The 22,160-nt window shown below is 38.2% G+C and overlaps 1 pseudogene; it reads left to right on the plus strand.

Annotated features, from left to right (window-relative positions):
• The first annotated feature begins 6,904 nt into the window (after positions 1-6,904).
• LOC143659369 (AP-1 complex subunit sigma-2 pseudogene) lies at positions 6,905-10,605 on the plus strand (annotated as a pseudogene).
• Positions 10,606-22,160: the final 11,555 nt, after the last annotated feature.

Consider the following 22,160-nt stretch of genomic DNA (forward strand, 5'->3'; position numbering starts at 1 on the left):
TTTCTTAATTACCTCCTCAGATAGCTCATTATTAGTGTATAGAAACACCATTGATATTTGAGTGTTGATCTTGCATCCTGACATTTTGCTGAATTTATTTATTAGCTTATGTAGCTCTATTGTAGTTTCTTGGGGGGGATTTTCTAAATATAGTATCATGGCATCTGCAATAGTGATAGTTTTTCTTCTTCCATTCCAATTTGGATGACTGTTGTTTCTTTTTCTTCCCTAATACCTCTAGCTGTGTCTTCTAGCACGATGACAAATAGCAGTGGTGACAGAGGGCATCTTTGTCTTGTTCCTGATTTTGGAAAGCTTTCAGTCTCTCCCCATTGAATACAGTGTTAGCTATGGATGCTTCATATATGCCCTTTATCATGCTGAGGAAGTGTCCTTCAGTTCCTACATTTTGAAGTGTTTTTATCCTGCAAGGATGTTGAATTTTGCCAAATACAATGATTGATTTTCTAATATTGAGCCACCCCTGCATACATGGGATAAAACCCACTTGGTCATGGTGTATAATTATTTTAATGTGCTATTCAATTCAGTATGCAAGTATTTTGTTGAGGGTTTTTGCGTCTATATTCATTAGAGAGATTGGTCTGAAGTTTTCTTTTTTTGTAGGATCTTTTCCTGGTTTTGATATTAGGGTAGTTGTTTGCTGCATACAATGAGTTTGATAGTATTCCTTCTTCAATTTTCTTGGAAGACTTTGAGCAGGAAAAGTGTAATTCTTCTTGGAATGCTTGGTAAAATTCATCATAGTGATGAATATACAACTATGTGATGATATTGTGAGTTATTGATTATATACCGAGAATGGAATGTTCATATGTTAAGAATGTTCGTGTTTGTATGTTGTTATGTTCTGTCAATAAAAACATAAAACAACAACAGCAAAAAGCGTGTGCTGTTCAACTTCCACATATTTGTGTACTTTCTGGTTATCTGTTTGTTACTGAGTTCCAGCTTCATTCCATTGTGGTCAGAGAAAGTGCTTTGTATAATTTCAATCTTTTAAAATTTATTAAGACCTGTTTTGTGCCCCAGCATGTGGTCTATATATGTCTGTTAGGTCTAGTTTATTTATCATATTTAAGTTCTCCATCTTACATTCTCTGTTTCTTTATTGATCTTCTGTTTAGATGTTCTTTCCATTGGAGAGAGTGGTGCGTTGAAATCTCCCACTGCTATGGTAGACTCATTTATTACTTCCTTCAGTTTTGCCATTGTTTGCCTCATGTACTTTGGGGCTCCTCGAGTAGGAGCATAGGTATTTATGATTGTTATTTCTTGTTAGTGAATTGCTGTTGTTATTGATATATTGTCCCCTTTATCTCTTCTAACATCTTGCATTTAAAATCTATTTTGTTTGATATTAGTGCCTGTTTGAAGCTATTATGTAACCCAGAAAAGCCATGTCTTTTTTCTAATCCAATCTTGTGGGTCCTGCCATGTTTCTTTTAATATTGATTCAATATTGTGGGTAGAAACTTTGATTGGATTGTTGCCATAGCGCTGTGACACACCAGTTGTGGATGTGACATTTTGATTAGATGGAGACGTGACTCCGCCCATCCAGGGTGGGTCTTGATTCGTTTACTGGAGTCCTTTAAAAGAGAAAACATTCCCATGCAATGCTAAGCAAGCCAGAACCCAAAGTTTTGCCCCAGAGGAGCCAAGTGAAGGCCCACAGATGCTTGAGAGGAAATCACTGGAATCAGAAGCTGAAAGCACTGGAACTGGGAACAAGGACCAGCAGATGCCAGCCAAGTGCCTTCCTATTTGACAGACATCGGCTTTTCTTGAGTCAAGGTATCTTTTTCTGTATGCCTTAGTTTTGACATTTTTAAGGCCTATAACTTAATAAGTTCTATTTTCAAAAGCCATTCCGTTTCTAATATATTGCTTTTTGTCAGCATTTATCAAACTAAACACTGTCCCAGCTCTTTTTTTTTTTTTTTTTGCTACAACTTGCATAAAGTATCTTTTCCAATTCTTTCGCTTTCAACCTATATGTATTTTTGGGTCTAAAATTAGTTGCTTGTAAACAGCCTATAGATGGATCATATTTTTTTAATCCATTCAGCCAATCTGCATCTTTTGATTGGGGGGGTTAATGCATTAACATTCAAAGTTATTATTATAAAGCCAGTTCTTAATTCAACTATATCATTTGATTTTTATTTGTCAGGTCTATTTTTTCTCTTTTTATCCTTTAAATTACCCTTACTAATACACTTCAATTTTGTACCTTCATCCAGACCGTTCTCTCTTGTCTTTTCTTTTCAGCTGGCAGCATTCCCTTTTGTAATTCTCATAGGGCTAATCTCTTATTAACAAACTCTCAGTTTCTGTTTATCTGTGAATATTTAAAACTCTCCCTCATTTTTGAAGAACAGCTTTGCTGGATTGAGAATTCTTGGCTTGCAATTTTTCACTTTCAGTATCTTAAATATATCATATCACTGCCTTCTCGCCTCCGTGGTGTCTGATGAGAAATCATTGCTTGGTCTTATTCGGCTTCCTTTGTATGTGGTGAATCACTTTTCTCTTAATGCTTTCAGAATTTTCTCCTCTTCAGCATCTGACAGTCTGAATAGTATGTGTCTTGGAGTGGATCTGTTTCCTTCTATTCTGTTTGGAGTATGTTGGGGCTCTTGAATTTGCATATTTGTGTCCTTCTCTTTGGACAAGAGGGGAAAGGAACACTTTCTTCAAGAGCCTGAAGAAAATTGTCCACCCGCGTTGCAATGTGTTCCTCCTTACATATTCTAAAGTTGACCATTCCTGATTGGTCTTGAATTCTGCTTTTGGAGACTCGTCTGTTTGCCATTGGCTGGTGTTCTGGCTTCCTTCTTCACTGTGCCTATTCTGACCTGTTTTCTCCTTATTGTTGGAGCCATGCTATGAGTCCTGTGATTTTTGCTCCAGGAACGTTTAGCAGGGGGAATCACAAATTGCAGCAGGGGGAAGGGGAGTGGGGGAAGGATCACGAGTTTCAGCCCTCTGCAGCAATGGGGAGAGGGGAGGAGGGGAGGAGGAGGCCACAAGTTTCTGCCCTATGACTTGTCAGTTTTCTGATGGGAAATGGCACTTAATCTTATTGAGTCTCCCTTGCATCTCTCTTTGGGCTTTCAGGAGTCTCTATTCAACTTACAGCATTCATCAGTTTGCTTATAATATGCCTTGCTCTGTGTCTGTTTCAGTCTATCCTGTTTGTGGAGTTCATTAAGCCTCTTGGGTGTGTATATTCATGCCTTTATTTCAGTTTTCAGCCATTATTTATTTGAATATTCTCTCTGCTCCTTTCTCTCTTTCTTCTCCATCAAAGACTCCCACACTATGTATTTTGATAAGCTGATGGTGTCCTAGAGGTCTCTCAGGCTCTGTTCACTTTTCTTCCATTTCTTTTTTCTTTCTCCTCCTCAGACTGAATGATTTTGTCTTATCTTCATATCATTGATTCTTTCTTCTGCCACTTCCAAACTGATGCTGAGCCTCTCTGAAGACTTTTTATTTCTGTCTCTGTGGTCCTCAGCTCTGTTTGGTTCCTTTTCATGATTTCCATCTCTTTATTGATAATCTCTTTGTATTCATCTGTTGTTTTCCTGATGTCCTTTAGTTCTTTGTCCATGTTTTCCTTTAGTTTTTTGAGCATATATAGAACCATTTTTAAAGTCTTTGTCTGGTATGTCCCAGGTTTGGTTCTCCTCCTTGGTTTCTAATGCTTTCATCTAATTTGCATAGGCATAGCTTCCTGTAATCTTTTTTTTTTTTTTTTTGTATGCTGTATGGCAGAGGTCACATTTCATTCTTTTTCCATGTGAGTATCCCATTATTGCATCATCATTTGTTGAATTTTTGTTTGTTTTTTTCCTTTGTTTGTTTTGGGGAAGTAAGTGCATGGGCCAGGAATCGAACCCAGGTCTCCCACATGGCAGATGAGAATTCTACCACTGAACTACCCTTGCACCCACTTCCTGCTGGATATTTTCATATTTCAAGCCTCTCTCTCCTAACAATGAGTTTAGAGAACAACCCAAGCCAAAAGAATAGGGTGCTCCCTGGTCCTTTTTTTTGCACATGTGTATTGTTCTAGTCAGGCACATATGGCCCTAGGAATTCCCCTGTTTACAAAGATCCAAATGTCCCCTTTTCCCTAGGAAACAGTGTTTCCTCATGGTCCAGATGCTCCCTTGTATGTCCCAGAGCCAGTAATCCCCTTCCCCAGACAGCTGCAAATTTACCATTATCCTTGGCGTTCTTTAGGAGAATTCTGTGAGCCACCCTTAAGCACAGGGCAAGTTCTGGGATGGCAAACCTGCAATCCATGTCCTGCTTAGGTCTTTCAGACTTCTCCCAGACAGACTGGCACAGACTTACATGCACCATAGTAGGCGCACAAGGGTTTCTCTCTTCCCTTTGGAACTGGCTTCAGGGCCCACACTGGGAGCACAGGTTGGCTCCATGCCATGCCCATAGGAGGGGGAGGAGGGGTCAGCCAACTGACATTTTTAAGTTGCCTTTTTCTTGATTCACCACTCACCTGTTACTGCACTTTAAAATGTCACTTTTAATTGTTTCCAGGGCTTTGAGAAAGATGTTTCAGTCAGGTCTTGCAGGTTGTTTAAAGTTCCTATGAAGAGATGGAGCCCTAGAGTTTCTCACTCCACCATTTTGGTTGGGCAGGGCCTCCAATGCATTTTTTAAAACTTTTCAATTGTATAGTATAGCATATATACAAAGCAAAGAAATAAAAAAAGCAATAGCTTTCAAAGTACTCTTCAACAAGTAGTTACAGGACAGATCCCAGAGTTTGTCATGGGCTACCATATGATCTTCTCAGATTTTTCCTTCTAGTTGCTCCAGAATATAGGAGGCTAGAAGGCTTAAATATTTTTTTTTCATCACGATTGACTTTTTTTCTTAATTTTTTGTGAAAAATAACATATGCCAAAAAGCAGTAAGTTTCAAAGCACAGCACCACAATTTATAGAATATATTTCAGAGTTTGCCATGGCTACAATTTCACAATTTTAGGTTTTTACTTCTAACTGCTCTAAGATACTGGAGACTAAAAGAGATATCAATTTAATGATTTGGCAATCACATTCATTTACTAAATCCTACCTTCTCTGTGTAACTCCACCATCGAACCTTTGATCTTTCTATCCCTCTCTTTAGACTATGGCCATTCTAACTTTTTCATGTTGGAAGGGGCTGTGAACAATATGGGGTAGGGAGATGGAATTAGCTGATGTTCTGGAGAGGCTGGGCCCTCTAGGTTTCCAGACTTATCTGGTCCAGGGACCCATCTGGAGGTTGTAGGTTTCCAGAAACCCACCCTAGTGTACAGAACCTTCACAGAATCCAAATACTGCCCCAGGTGTTCTTTAGAATTGGCTGGAATGGTTTTGGTTGGGGTTTGGCAAGTTATGATAGGTAGCAATGTCTGAAGCTTGCATAAGAACAACCTCCAGAGTAGCCTGTCGACTGTATTTAAACTCTCTCTGCCACTGATTCCAATGCATTTTTATAAGGCCGTTAAATCCTGGTACCAAAACTTGACAATAGTAATATATAGTACTACAGACTAATTTCATTTACTGAAATCCCAAATAAAATACTACCAAGTAAAGTCCAGGACACATTTTTAAAATGCTAAGCTGTGGCCAAGTAGGTGGTAAACTTATTCTGGAAATGCAAGAAAGTTTTAATACTGGTCAGTCATAAATATGACCAAGTCATGGCATAGCGATAAACCAATGGCTCTTTATAAAACTGCCAGGAGCAGACTGGGTCTTCTGGGCACCATGGGGTAACCAGATGTCATTAGAGCATTAGCGTCTCAAACCATTGGAATGGTAATTCTGATTCTACAAGGAGCCTGCATGGACAATATTCTGTTCTTATATATATATTGCACTAAATAAGAACACTTGAACATTTTTTAAAAAACCATAGAACCATATAAAACAAACCATGAACTCTAATGTAAAGTATGGGCTATAGTTAATAATACAATTATAATACTGTTTCATCACTTGTAATAAAGGTACCATACTAATGCCTAAAGTGTTCATAAAAGGGAGAACTGTGTGTGAGAGTTTATTTGAATTCTCTACTTCCTGCCTTTTTCTGTAAGCCTAATTAAAAAAAAATCAAAGAAAAAAATACTTGAGCAGTGTACTAGTTAGGGTTCTCTAGAGAAGCAGAACCAACAGGATATCTGTAAATATGAGATTTATAAAAATGTCTCATGCAACTTTGGGGATGCAAGAGTCCAAAAGCCACAGGGCAGGCCGCGAGGCTGGCAACTCTAATGAAGGGTCTCTACGAACTCCACGGGAGAGGCTGGCTGGCTGAAGAAGCAGTGAAAATTCTCTGTTCTTCTCAAAAATCGCCAACTGATTGAATCAATCAATTGAAGGCACACCCATAGTTGATTATAGATGTAATCAATTACAGGTACAGTCAACTGACCAATGATTTAAACCAGCTCCTGGTTTATCAACCAGCCATGAAATACCCTGGCAGACTAATGGGTACCATCACCTGACCAAGTTGGCACCTGAATCCAACCAAAAGTATTTATTTATTATCACAAACAGTATTTCTTTATTATCACAAGTAAAACACAGCTATTGACTCCCCCCTCTCATGTTTTTTTCCCATTCCTCCCCTAGCTACTTCCTCTTTAAGATAATATAACCTGGGATAATTGAGCCAAATTATTATTTGTTTTTCATTAAAACATTATTTATTTTGGCTTCAAGTTCATATTTACCTTTAAGAATAACAGAAATATTCCTAGAAAAAATAATCAAATTATTTTTATTTTAAAAAAGCTTTTTTAAAATAGGTTAAAATTGAATTATTTTTAACATTAGCAGTGCTTTTTCTTTTTTAGATTTAATATAAGCTCTCAGAGGATGGTCTCCATCTCTTGGAAAGCTGTTCCTGGTATTTTTCTTTGACCTCCTCTCCCTTGGCCAAAAGTTCAGCATATTCTGTGGCCTCTTCCTTATTTTTCTAGTGTGCTGTTTCTTCAGAGCAACATGCTGAGGTTTGTGTTGCAGGACACGTGGAGTAACAAGAAGCTGAATCTTGGGTGCTTTGGTTCTGGGTTTCTTGCCTTCTTTGTTCAGGGGCTTTCTCACAACATGTTGGCAGACATCATCTTCTTCAGAGAAATTGAAAAATCTGCTGGCTCTTCTGGGCCCCAGGCAATGGGGCACAGTCATCTCGGTGAGCCCAGGAATATCCTTCTCTCCTTTCTTTACGACAATTTGAGAACACTCAGATTGGCATACCCAACACAACCCTGAACAGATTTGTGCTTTCTTGCTCCAGTTCTCCTTATTCTTGTATAATAAGAATGCCCTTTACTCAGTCGCAGGTGGACTCGGCCATGGGTCAAGACACCCTGCTTCATGGGGAAACCTCATTTGTCATTTTCACCATTGCTTTAAACAACACAATCCTGGCACTCTTCATCCAGAGCATAGATTGCAATTTCTGTGGCCATACCCTCTTCATAAATGGTATGAAGTTTGTAGTCATCATTCCCTTCAATGAACGTCTGGCAGCCAGTGGCTGGGAGGAGATGTTCAGATTCATGCTGAAGCAGCTGTTCGCCTCTGCATTGCCAGGAGAGAGTTGCAGTCCTTTTTAATCCCCTTCACAGTAATTATTCAGACTTACTTTCTGCATTTGATGGATTTCTACCATTAGGATTTCTACCATATAACTTATGCTTTGAAAGTTTTATTTTGATTAATCTTTCAGTCATCTATAATATACCTGGGTGTGAATTTTTTACTGTGGGTAGTCTTCAGAGCCCATACATATATATGGAAATGATTTCTGTGGCTTTCATGCATGAATTGATAAAGTTTCTGTTCTAGTTTGCTAGCTGCCCGAATGCAACACACCAGAGATGGATTGGCCTTTAATAAATAGGGATTTATTTTGTTAGTTCTTCAGAGAAAAGGCAGCTAACTTTCCGCTGAGGTTCTTTCTTACATGGGAAGGCACAGGGTGATCTCTGCTGGCCTTCTCTCCAGGCCTCTGGGTTCCAACAGCTTTCCCTGGGGTGATTTCTTTCTGCATCTCCAAAGGCCTGGGCTGAGGTGAGAGTGCTGAGATGAGGTATGCTGAGCTGCTTGGCTGTGTTACATTGAGCTCTCTCATTTAAGCACCAGCCAATTAAGTCAAATGTCATTCGTTACAACAGGCACACCTCCTAGCCGACTGCGGATGTAATGAGCAACAGATGAGGTTCACTTACCGTTGGCTCATGTCCACAGCAACAGAACTAGGTGTCTTCATCTGGCCAAGTTGACAACTGAATCTAACTACCACAGTATTGAATCACACAAAGCCTTTCCCCCTAAAAAAAAAAAACTATATATGTACTGTCCTGCTTATATATCCTGTCATTCTGTGACACAAGAGGCTTGATTTTATATCTTTGTTGATTTTTTTTTAACTCCTGAAAATCTGTTCCCTTCTTGAGCTTTGAAATTCACATTAGCCATGTATATCCACATATTGGACAGTTTTTGTTAACTTTGCTCTGACCATGGCAGGCAGGGCCTTTTCATATGAAGATTAAAGTTTTCCTTGAGCTATCTTCCATTTGTTCTGGAATTTTCTTTCAGACATGTGTTGCATGAAAGGCAGCATTATATTTGTGGCCACTTATAGGCTCAGATTTGCGGACAACACAGACTTCAGTGATAGAGAAAACAGAGTTTATTAGGAAAGTAATTAAAATAAAGTAATTAAAAGAGTTTTTTAAAAATAAGGCATAGTTACATCACCAGAGAAGATAGCACCAACACCTGAAGAGAAGTGCTGGGAAATCTTGGAGACAGCATTCAGACTCATTAGTAAAAATCCACAGCAGAGCATTCTTTTCCCTATAAGATTCTGATGAGACTTTTTTATCACAAGATTCTCCTCCTTTTTCCTCCTGCCTCTAACTGCTTGCGTACAATTTATATGTTATCTTTACATAGTAGTGGCTGAATTCCAATTAGCTTATATGACCGGGGTCAGGTGGTCCTTTGGGAACCGGCTAGGGACCGAGAGGAGCTTCCTAGGACCTAGAAGGAAGGTCTATCAAAGTGTATTTCCTTCTGGGATGACAGCCAGCCCTCCCAGCTGAAGTGCACAGACTATACAAATGTATCTTTCCCTTACAACGTGCCAGTAATCTACATATTGGATTTCCCTTCTGTTTTTCATATCTATTTGATTTGCTTTAGGCTGCTGTACACAAAAAGATCCAATAACAAACAGTTCAGAGATCCAGGTTTGTCTCAACGGAGCAGTATATGCGAAGGTTCTGAGGGGGGTAAGAGTTTTGATCAGTCCAGGAACTGAAAGAAGACCCTTCTGTTGGGAGTCCAGGAACAAGAGGGAGAGGGATGCATGAGGGTCAGAGAGAGAGGCAGGGCCTTGTAGACCACACTGAGTTTAGATTTGATTCTAAATTCTAAGAAATTTAGAAACCCTTCCGTGGCTTTTCATTAAGGGAGTGACAGGGTACGTTCCAAGATCACTTTTCCAGTTCAATGGGAAAATGTATTGGGAAGCGAAGAACAAAAATGGAGAGAATAGCTCCAAAGCTAAGAAAAGAGAGGAATCAAGAGTGACTCAAGAGGGGTTTCCCCCCAGCCGCTGCGCCTGTGGCCTTTGGCCACAATGCAGTTTATGTTGCTTTTTAGTCATCAAGGAAAGCTTTGACTATAGAAACGGGGTGTCCCGCTGTCAGACAAGAAGAAACGATCACAAGGGAACTTGTTCAAACCGTCGTAGCACATAAACCTATCGTGCAGCTTTCTGAGTGGCAAAATCTGAAGACTGTTTACGAAAGATAAGCTAGTCTGTATTAGTCCGTATTTGCTGTACTATTGAGAATCAGGACAATAAACTAATTACCATGGAACTAATTCCTGGTTACGTGGAATTGCTTCACAAGTCTTTTGGCAGTGCGTGTGAACTTGAGGTCAACTTCAATTTTGAAAAGGCTTACTTTATTTTAGAAGTTTCTCTTGGGAGGAGAAGTACAGAAAACATCCAAGAAAAATGTCCTCAAGGCCATTGAGCAGGCAGATTTCCTGCAGGAGGAATCTGAAACCCCACATAGTGTTCTTGAAGAAATTGGACTGACGTAACTCTCCTGCCTTGTTGATGACTTCTTGTGGCATTTCACACTCTAGCGGATCACTTGCCTTCGAGTCCATGACAGCTAAGGGTGTAAGAACTTTGTCAGTATTGCTGACACTTCATTCAGACCTACACGAAAATACTGATTTTTTTTTAAGAGAACTCTGGTTGCTCAAGTGAGATGTTACGGGAACTTAAACATGAATTAAAATGAATCAGGAAAGAAAGGTACCTTTTCTGGATAGCTGAAAGTTTAACTGTCAGTTTCTTGTACTCTGATTCTGTGTATGTATGAAAATGAAACCACCAGGCAATGTACATTTATTACATTACTGTATGTGACAAAGGAAACTTAAATTATAACGTGAACCCTGGTTTTATGAAACCAAAGATTGGTACAATATTTCGGTATGCATGAAAATAAGGGGAATTGACATGTTTCATAATAAATGAATGAAAATTACACTTCATGTTGATACTTTCTAAAACAATAAATTTATATAAAGACTCCTGTTGGATGCTACATACCTTAAAACACAAAGGGAATACACATTTTAAATGACTTCATTAGAATGATGCTGTTTTATATAAAAAATTATTTCTTGTTCTGAACCTGGGATGAGAAACATAGAATTGACTGTTATATCATAAAGAGTCCATTTCTTAAGGCCAAGGAACACTTGACTGCTAAGATGAATTCTTTATGGTCGTAATCATTTCGTCACTTGGTTGCATTGTTTTGATGCCCCAAATAAAGTAGAGATGTTGATTTGTCAGGACTTCTTCATAACAGTATCTTAACAAGAAAACATGTGGGTCTCTTCACAAAGTACTGCATACAATATTGTTTAAAGCAAAAATATTCTTTCTGAAGTGCTTCTTAAAGCCAAATTTATTTTGCTTCCCTAATGTTTCCCTTCACAGAGAACTACTGCAAACTTTATGGTTTTCTTCTTTCCCCACCATGGTACTGCCTGGTTATCAGAAGGCTTCGAAAAATTTAAAAAACTTTTCTTTTTCAGAGAAAAGTGAGAGCTGAATGTGGTAAAATAGCATTAGTGGGCCCTATATTTTTGAAAGCTGTATAATTTTTCCAATATCACTTTTATACATACTCATACATATTTAAACATGTCTTCACAGTTTCATTTGTAAAATGCCAGGTTGGATTAAGCTTTGTTGTAATCATGACCAATATTCAGGCCACTTGATCATTGTCTTATCACATCACCAACTAGTTGTAATAAATGTTAAATAATGTAAACTACCAAAACCAAAACCAACAGAAACCCTAACACACAGTGGCTTAAATAAAATGGAAGTCTATTTTCTCTTAACACTTGATCTCTGTCTCAAGATCACTGGCTACCACCATTTCTAGCCAGTGAGAAAGAAGACAAAGTGGAGGGTAAGTACTCTCCTTCTTAGAGGATATGACCCAGAAGTCATGGACATCACGCAAGGAGAGAAGAGGGTCTGAGAACAAGCCTTGAAGGGACTCTAACATTTAAAGGTCCGTTAGAGGAGAGAATGCAGCAAAGGAGAGAGAGGAGGAGTGGCCAGGAGGAGGAAGGAGAGTGGGAAAACTGCATGAAACATTTCAGAGAGGTTGGAAAAAATAGGGTTGAGGAAAGACAAAATATTAAATAACCACATATGCCCAAATACAAGGGTTTTTCCTCCAAATGTTGTCCCTCAGGAGAGAGGGAGTCCCCTCATTTTTTTAAATTAATTTTTAATATCTTTTAAAAAAGATAACAACAAACACAAACATTCTTATGATCATTCCGTTCTACATATATAATCAGTAATTCACAATATCATCACATAGTTGCATATTCATCATCATGATCATTTCTTAGAACATTTGCGTGAATTCAGAAAAAGAAAAAGACAACAGAAAAAAATTCATACATACCATACCCCTTACCCCTCCCTTTCATTGATCACTAGCATTTCAAACTAAATTTATTTTAACATTTGTTCCCCCTATTATTTATTTTTATTCCATATGTTTTACTCATCTGTTGATAAGGTAGATAAAAGGAGCATCATACAGGAGGTTTTCACAATCACACAGTCACATTGTGAAACCTATTTCATTATACAATCATCTTCAATAAACATGGCTACTGGAACACAGCTCTACATTTTCAGGCAGTTCCCTCCAGTCTTTCAATTACATCTTGACTGATGAGGTGATAACCATTTGATGCGTAAGAATAACCTCCAGGATAATCTCTTGACTCTGTTTGGAATCTCTCAGCCATTGACACTTTATTTTGTCTCATTTCACTCTTCCCCCTTTTGGTTGAGAAGTTTTTCTCAACCCCTTTATGCTGAGTCTCAGCTCATTCTAGGGTTTTCTCAATCCCTTGATGCTGAGTCTCAGCTCATTCCAGGATTTCTGTCCCACGTTGCCAGGAAGGTCCACACCCCTGGGAGTCATGTCCCACACAGACAGGGGGAGGGTGGTGAGCTTGCTTGTTGTGTTGGCTGGAGAGAGAGGCCACACCTGAGCAACCAAAGAGGTTCTTTTGAGGGTGACTCTTAGGCCTAATTTTAAGTAGGCTTGACCTACCCTTTGTGTGGTTAAGTTTCATATAAAAAAAACCTCAGGATTGGGGGCTCAGCCTATTGCTTTGGTTGTCTGCACTGCTTGTGAGAATATCAAGAATTCAACTTGGGGAAGTTGAATTTACCCCCTTTCTCACCATTCCCCGAAGGGGATTTTGCAAATACTTTTTTATTCACTGTTCAAATCACTCTGGGATTTACTGGGGCATCTCTCTGGACAAACCAACAAAATCTCATGCCCTACTCAAGGTTCCATGTACTTATGGTGTTCAATTAAGCTATCTACATAAGTTATATTAGGAAATGCACTAGTCAAAATATAAATTTTGTACCAAATAAACAGTTTTTGCTTTGCTCTCACATAAGTTAAAATTTTAAAATATGAATTACTATCAATTTTCAACACCATGCAGTAATGACATTCCTATGTTCTTCCTCAAGCAAAAACATTTTCTTAATTTGTACATTTAGTCACTATAATTATACACTCTAGGCATTCCTAGATTATACCATCTCAGTCTTTATCATCTATCTTTCTTTCAGATTTCGTTTGTGCCCCCAGCCCTCCTCCCTCTATCATTCTCACATTCAGCTTCATTCAGTGTTTTAACATAATTGTATTACAGTTAGGTAGTATTGTGCTAACCATTTCTGAGTTTTTACAATCAGTCCTGTTGCACAATCTGTATCCCTTCAGCTCCAACTACCGAATATCTTACCCTATTTCTATCTCCTGATGGTCTCTGTTACCAATGAAATTCTCCAAGTTTATTCACTAATGTCATTTCGTATCAGTGAGATCATACAGTATTTGTCCTTTTGTTTCTGGCTAATCTCACTCAGCATAATGTCCTTAAGGTCCATCCATGTTGTTATATTCTTCATAACTTTATTCTGTCTTATGGCTGCATAATATTCCATTGTATGTATATGCCACAGTTTGTTTAGCCACCTGTCTGTTGATGGACATTTGGGCTGTTTACATCTCTTGGCAATTGTAAATAATGCTGCTATAAACATTGATATGCAAATGTTCATTTGTGTCTTTGCCCTCATGTCCTCTGAGTAGATACCTAGCAATGGTATTGCCGGATTATATGGCAATTCTATACTTAACTTCCTGAAGAACTCCAAACTGCCTTCCACGGTGGTTGTACCATTTGACATTCCCACCAACAGTGAATAAGTGTGCCCCTTTCTCCACATCCTCTCCAGCACTTGTCATTTTCTGTTTTATTGATAATGGCCATTCTCTTGGGTGTGAGATGATATCTCAATGTGGTTTTGATTTGCATTTTCCTAATAGCCAGGGAAGTTGAGCATCTTTTCATGTGCCTTTTGAATTTCCTCTTCTGAGAAGTGTCTGTTCAAGACTTTTGCCCAATTTGTAATTGGGTTGTCTGTCTTTTTGTTGTTGAATTGAACAATCACTTTATATGTTTTGGATACTAGGCCTTTATCTGATATATCATTTCCAAATATTGCCTCCCATTGTGTAGGCTGTCTTTTTACTTTCTTGACGAAGTTCTTTGATGCACCAAAGTGTTTAAATTTTGAGGAGTTCCCATTTATTTCATTCTTTCTTCAGTGCTCGTGCTTTGGGTAAAAGGTCTAGGAAACCGCCTCCTATTCTAAGATTTATAAGATATCTCCCTACATTTTCTTCTAACAGTTTTATGGTCTGAAATCTAATGTTTACGTCTTTGATCCATTTTGAATTAATTTTTGTATAGGGTGTGAGATATGAATCCTCTTTCATTCTTTTGCATATAGATATCCAGTTCTCTAGGCACCATTGATTGAAGAGACTATTCTGTCCCAGGTGAGTTGGCTTGACTGCCTTATCAAAGATCAATTGTCCATAGATGAGAGGGTCTATATCTGAACACTCTATTCTATTCCATTATCAGTATATCTATGCCAGTACCATGTTGTTTTGACCACTATAGCTTCATAATACGCCTGACAGTCAGGTAGTGTGAGACCTCTGACTTCATTTTTTGTTTTCCTCAGGATAGTTTTAGCTATTCAGGTCACCCTGCCCCTAAATTTCTAGATAAATTTGGTTATTGTTTTTTTCTAGTTCTTAAAAGTAAGTTTTTGGGATTTTAATTGGTATTGCATCGAATCTGTAAATCAATTTAGGTAGAATTGACATCTTAACTATATTTAGTCTTCCCATCCATAAACACAGTATGCCCTTCCATTTATTTAGGTCTTCTGTGATTTCTTTTAACAATTTCTTGTAGTTTTCTTTGTATAGGTCTTTTGTCTCTTTAGTTACATTTATTCCTAAATATTTCATTCTTTTGGTTGCAATTGTAAATGGAATTTTCTTCATTTCCCCCTCAGATTGTTCATTGCTAATGTATTGAAACACTACAGATTTTTGAGTGTTGATCTTGTAACCTGCTACTTTGCTTTACTCATTTTTAGCTCTAGTAGTTTTGCTGTGGATTTGTTTGGGATTTTCGACATATAGAATCATATCACCTGCAAAGAGTGAGAGTTTTACTTCTTCCTTTCCAATTTTAATGCCTTGTATTTCTTTTTCTTGTTTAATTGCTCTGGCTAGAACTTCCAATGCAATGTTGAATAACAGTGGTGATAGTGGACATCCTTGTCTTCTTCCTGATCTTAGGGGGAAAGTTTTCAGTTTTTCCCCATAGAGGATAATGCTAGCTATGGGCTTTTCATATATTCCATGTATCATTTAGGAAGTTCCTTTCTATTCCTATCCTTTGAAGTGTTTTCAACAAGAAATGATATTGAATTTTGTCAAATCCCTTTTCTGCATCAATCGAGATGATCATGTGGTTTTTCTGCATTGATTTGTTGATATGGTGTATTACATTAATTGATTTTCTTATGTTGAACCATCCTTGCATACCTGGGATGAATCCTACTTGGTCATGGTGTATAATTCTTTTAATGCGCTGCTGGATTCCATTCGCAAGAATTTTGTTAAGGATTTTTGCATCTATATTCATTAGAGAGATTGGCCTGTAATTTTCTTTTCTTCTAATATCTTTGTCTGGTTTGGGTATGAGGGTGATGTTGGCTTCATAGAATGAGTTAGGTAGCTTTCCCTCCTCTTCAATTTTTTTGAAGAATTTGAGCAGGATTGGTACTAATTCTTTCTTGAATGTTTGGTAGAATTCACATGTGAAGCTATCTGGTCTTGGACTTTTCTTTTTGGGAGCTTCTTAATGACTGATTCAGTTTCTTTACTTGCAATTGGTTTGTTGAGGTCATCTATTTCTTCTTGAGTCAATGTTGGTTGTTCATGCCTTTCTAGAAAGTTGTCCATTTCAGCTACATTGTCAAATTTATTAGCATGAAGTTGTTCATAGTGACCTCTCATTACTTCCTTTATTTCTTTGGGGTCAGTGGTTATGTCTCCTCTTCCATTTCTGATTTTACTTATTTGCATCCTCTCTTTTCTTCTTTTTGTCAGTCTTGCTAAGGGTCCATCAATCTTATTGATTTTCTCATAGAACCAACTTCTCGTTTTGTTGATTTTCTTGATTATTTTCATGTTCTCAATTTCATTTACTTCTGCTCTAATCTTCATTATTTCTTTCCTTTTGCTTGCTTTGGAGTTAGTTTGCTGTTCTTTCTCTAGTTCTTCCAAGTGGAAAGTTAATTCCTTGATTTTCTTTTTTCTTCTTTTTTGACATAGGCATTTAGGGCAATAAATTTCCCTCTTAGCACTGCCTTTGATGCATTGCATAAATTTTGATATGTTGTGTTTTCATTTTCATTTGCCTCAAGACATTTACTGATTTTTCTTGTAATTTCTTCCTTGACCCACTGATTGTTTAAAGTGTGTTGTTGAGCCTCCACACATTTGTGAATTTTCTGGCACTCTGCCAATTATTGATTTCCAGCTTCATTCCTTTATGATCTGAGAAAGTGTTTTGTATGATTTCAATCTTTTTATATTTATTGAGACTTGCTTTGTGACCCAGCATATTATCTATCCTTGAAAATGATCCATGAGCACTTGAGAAAAAGGTGTATCCTGCTCTTGTGGGGTGTAATGTTCTATATACGTCTGTTAAGTCTAGCTCATATCTTATTATTCAAATTCTCTGTTTCTCTGTTGATCTTCTGTCTAGATGGTCTGTCCAATGATGAGAGTGGGGAATTGAAGTCTCCAACTATTATGGTAGATGTGTCTATTTCTCATTTCAGTGTTTGCCTCATGTATTTTGGAGCATTCTGGCTCAGTGCATAAATGTTTATGATTCTTATGTCTTCTTGTTGAATTGTTCCTTTTATTAATACATAGTGTCCTTCTTTGTCTCTTTTAACTGTTTTACAATTAAAGTCTAATTTGTTGGGTATTAGTATAGCTACTCCTAGTCTTTTCTGATTGTTATTTGCATGGAATATCTTTTCCGAACCTTTCACTTTCAACCTATGTTTATCCTTAGGTCTAAGATGTATTTCCTCTGGACAGCATATAGATGGGTCCTGTTTTTTAATCCATTCTGCCAGTCTATGTCTTTTGATTGGGAAGTTCAATCCATTAACATTTAGTGTTATTACTGCATGGATAGTACTTTCTTCTACCATTTTGTCTTTTGGATTTTATATGTCATATCTAATTTTCCTTCTTTTTACCTTTAGTCATAATCTTCCTTTCTACACTCTTCTCCACACCTCTCTCTTCTGTTTTTTTTTTTTCTGTCTCTAGTGCTTCCTTTAGTATTTCTTGCAGAGCTGGTCTCTTGGTCACAAATTCTCTCAGTGATTTTTTTGTCTGAAAATGTTTTAATTTCCCCTCATTTTTGAAGGACAATTTTGCTGGATATAGAATTCTTGGTTGGCAGTTTTTCTCTTTTAATAATTTAAATATATCACTCCCCTGTCTTCTCGCCTCCATGGTTTCTGCTGAGAAATCTACTCACAGTTTTATTGGGCTTTCCTTGTATGTGGTGGATTGCTTTTCTCTTGCCGCTTTCAAGATTCTCTCTTTCTCTTTGACATCTGACATTCTGATTAGTAAGTGTCTTGGAGTATGTCTATTTGGATCTATTCTCTTTGGGGTACGCTGCAGTTCTTGGATCTGTAATTTTAAGTCTTTCATAAGAGTTGGGAAATTTTCAGTGATAATTTCCTCCATTCGTTTTTCTCCTCCTTTTCCCTCCTCTTCTCCTTCTGGGACATCCACAACACGTATAGTTGTGCTCTTCATGTTGTCATTTAATTCCCTTAGTCTGTGCTCATATATTCCCATTCTTTTCCCTTTATTTTCTTTAGCTTGTCAGATTTCAGAAGTTCTGTCCTCCAGTTCACTAATCCTATCTTTTGCCTCTCCAAATCTGACATTGTAGGTTTCCTTGTTTGTTTGTTTTTTTATCTCTTCTACTGTGCCTTTCATTCCCATAAGTTCTGCTATTTGTTTTTATAGACTTTCCATTTCTTCTTTTTGTTCAGTCCTTGCCTTTTTTATATCCTCCCTCAATTCATTGATTTGATTTTTGATGAGGTTTTCCTTGTCTGTTCAAACATTCTGAATTAATTGTTTGAACTCCTGTATCTCATTTGAATTGTTGGTTTGTTCCTTTCACTGGGCCATATCTTCAATTTTCCTAGTGTGATTTGTTATTTTTTGCTGGCATCTAGGCACTAAATTACCTTAATTAGTTTATTCTGGAGATTGTTTTCACTTCTTTTACCTAGGGTTTTCTTGCTGGATGACTGTGTTGTCTATCTTTTCTTTGACATTCAGTTCAGCTTATTGTGGACCACTAGCTTAGTTTTGTTTAACAGAGCAGAATTTCTCAGTTCTTGTTTTCTCATTTCTTACCCTGCCTGTATGATGCCTTTTCCCCCTCATCCTTTGGAGGGCCTCCTTAGGTATTACAGACCCCAGCCAGATTCTCCCAGACCAAACTGCCCTCCTGTCAGGAGGAAAGAATCATCTGCATCAGTTTTCCCTGAGGGTGAGACCCAGCAGTTTGAAAGACTTTCTTGTAAGTCTCTGGACTCTGCGTTTTTCCTATCCTGCCCAGTATGTGGTGCTTGTCTGCCTGCGGGTCCCACCAGCATAATGTGATGCAGTACCTGTAACTTCAGCAGACTCTCCCCGCTGAGGGCATGGTGGAGACAGAGGAGAGGTTGTAAGCTGGCTTTAATTACTTCAAATTTCCAAACCCTGGGTCTGAATTCCTTGTTGGAGGGATTCCATCTGAGCTGGGCCCCACCCCTTTCCTGGGGAAGGCACAGGCTCCAAGACATGCTCTCCAACAAGCTTGTTTCTATCTATGCCTGGGGCAGTTGCAGCCTGAGATGCCTTGCAGCTGTATCCAAAGGCAGTCCAGCCTTTGTAGAAACATAGCCACAAAAAAAAAAGAAAGAAAGAAAGAGAAAAATCCTTCTCCTAGCAGGACCCCTGTTCCCCAGGTTTGCCAGTCAAGACAGTAAGTTGGTATGTTGCTTTGTGTACCTTCAGATCCTATGTGCCCCCTTCTTTCCTTCAGAGGCCAGACCCTTTCAAGTATTATGTGATATCCGATCCAAATAACCTGTTTCTTCTTTTCTTTTCTGTCAGCCTGCCCCCGCAGCACCAGCGTAAAAATCAGCAACCTCCACTTTGACCAGGTTCAGCTGAGCTGGGGGCCTATTTTTAGTAATCAGAATCTGTGAATTAATTCCACAATTGAAGCTTAGTTGCACTCAGCTCCTGCTGCTGGTAAAATCTCTTTCCTTTCCCCTGTGGGAAGCAGCCTGCAGGGGAGGGGCACCGGCCGCGGTGGCTTGGGGAACTCACGGTTCTGGGGGGGCTCACAGCTGGTCCAGCTGGTCCAGACTGGGGTACACTGTGTGCCCAGTCACTGACGTGGCCCCAGTTGTTCTATACTGTTCCTGACTACTTAGCAGCTGTTCTGGAGGACGAACTAAATCCCACACCTTGCTAAGCTGCCATCTTGGCACTCTCTCTCGAGTCCCCTCATTTGTGAGTCCTTACTACATCTCCCATATTATGGAGCACTGTTGTTTTATTCTTATTTACAAACTACTGTACAGAAAAGACAGGTTTACTTGAAGTGATCAATGCTGGCCTACTTTTGGATGCTTATGAAGGTCACCCAAAATAACAAAGGCAATGAAAATTTATACCAACTTAGTATTTATTTCTAAGGTCATAACCACAATTTCAAGAAATGTACGATACATCTGAAACAAGTTTTCCTGGCATGCACTGGACAAAATGGCAGGGGTTTGGGCAGGAAGGTGACTAGAAGGAGGGATAGGGACAAGTAATCAGGCTTCTGTTCTGTATTTGAAGCATAGGGAGCTCAACTCCATTAGGTAAGAAAGATCACGATAAATCCCATGAATATCAGTGAGCTGGGTTCTAAATCAATTCCTTTTTTTAGCTCATGAGGCTAGCCCTATTATTTGGAGGTAAGAGATGGGGTACAGATAGGAAGTCAAGTCACAGCCTCACTAAAGGACTTCTTGGAAGGGGATGAAGTTCATTCAGATATACCTTTATGGAAAAAAAAAATCACATTTCTTTATCACCACATCTCCTAAAATCACCCACTCAATTACGGCAACTCCAGCAACAAGGACACAGAGCTAGGAGTCAGGTTCTACTCTTCTCTGTGACATTAACTAGCTGTGTGAAACAGTTTCTCAGTTTTCTCACAAATGATGATGTTCACTGAGGTCTCTTCCAGCTGCATCATTTTAGTATTCTGTGAGAATGAAAGAACGTGATGCCCAAGGCAAAAGTCAACAAGGAGAATTTTTATAAATTTAGAAGCCAGATGGAATGCTAAGAATATCTAGGTTCTCGATTACATATTGGAACCACTTACTGAAGAAGACAGATTTACTCTAGATCAGAGTTTGGCTGGATAGTTCTTTATTGTGGGGGGTGGTCCTGCACGTTGCAGGATATTTAAGCATCTCCCTGGCCCTTATCCACTAGATGGCAGTAGCAGTCCCTCATGTGACAACAAAATGTGGCATGGCCACATATCCCCTGAAGGGCAAAAGTGCCCCAAGTTGAAAACCACTACTCTAGATGCATTCCTCTCATCAGGATTAAATAACATACACGAGCTTTATTTATCATTATTACTATTTAATAGATGGGAAAACTAAGACATTTGATAACAGAGTCAAAGATTTTGAAATAGAAGGAATCATACTCATCATTTCCTACCTTTAATCAACAAATATTATTCCTCTTGTACAAAAGGTGAAAAAATTACCCATATTAGATATACTAAAAATAAACATCATTAAATACCATTTAACGATGACTAGCTCTGTATTTCTCTAAAGTTCTTCTTGGATTAATTAGCACTTCAGAGTAAAGATAATTATGGTTTTGTAAAATTGATGAGTAGCTTCATTGCAGGAGTTAATGTTAACCATGACATAAAAATGCTGTGGCGGCTTCTAGGAGAAGGAAGTGCTGTGGTTGCAGCCCTAGATTAGAACTGCTTGCTTTGATAGCTTGAGAGGAAGAGAATGTCCCGGATATAGCTGAATGTTCCTTTTATCTATTTCTAAGTAGCAAACAAACTGTCACCAGGAAGCCTGCTTTCTACATTGTATACTTGTTCCTGGTCACATATCTGTAGCCCTATATAACCTGTTGCTATCTGACAATAAACTTGCCTGTTGACCCATGTCTGCAGGACCCCTGATCCCAGTCTTTCTTTTCATTTCATTTCTTGATACTTTGAGCCTTACCATGGTAAACAACTGCAACACTTCATATTTCTTTAAAATATTAATTAAAACAGATTTCAATCTGAGGAACAGGTGGTTTTCAGAGTTGTATTTTAACCATCAAAGCTAAAGACATAGCAAGTGTGCTGGTTTGAAAGGACTTATGTACCCTAGAAAAGTCAAAGTCTTAATCCTAATATAATCTTGTGGAAGCAACCATTTCTCGTGAACCCTATTTAGCACTGTATTTTGGAAGTTTGATTATATTATCTTCATGGGGATGTGACTTGCTCAAGAGTGGGTGTTAAACTGGCTTAGGTGGAGACATATCTCTACCCATTCCAGGTGGGTCTTAATTACTTTACTAGAATCCTAAGAAAGAGAAAACATTTTGGAGAAAGCAGGAGATTTATTGATTTATTTATTTTTAAATTTTTAAATTTTTTTAAATACCAAAAAAACACCAAACACACATAAACATTCGTAACTTGATCATTCCGTTCTACATATATAATCAGTAACTGACAATATCATCACATAGTTACATATTCATCATCATGATCATTTCTTGGCACATTTGCATCTATTCAGAAAAAGAAATAAAAAGAAAACAGAAAAAAATTCATAATACCACACCCTCCTCCCCCTCACCGATCACCAGCATTTCACTCTAAATTTATTTTAACTTTTGTTTCCCC

The sequence above is a fragment of the Tamandua tetradactyla genome, chromosome 16 (assembly GCF_023851605.1).
Source record: "Tamandua tetradactyla isolate mTamTet1 chromosome 16, mTamTet1.pri, whole genome shotgun sequence".
NCBI classification, from domain to species: domain Eukaryota; kingdom Metazoa; phylum Chordata; class Mammalia; order Pilosa; family Myrmecophagidae; genus Tamandua; species Tamandua tetradactyla.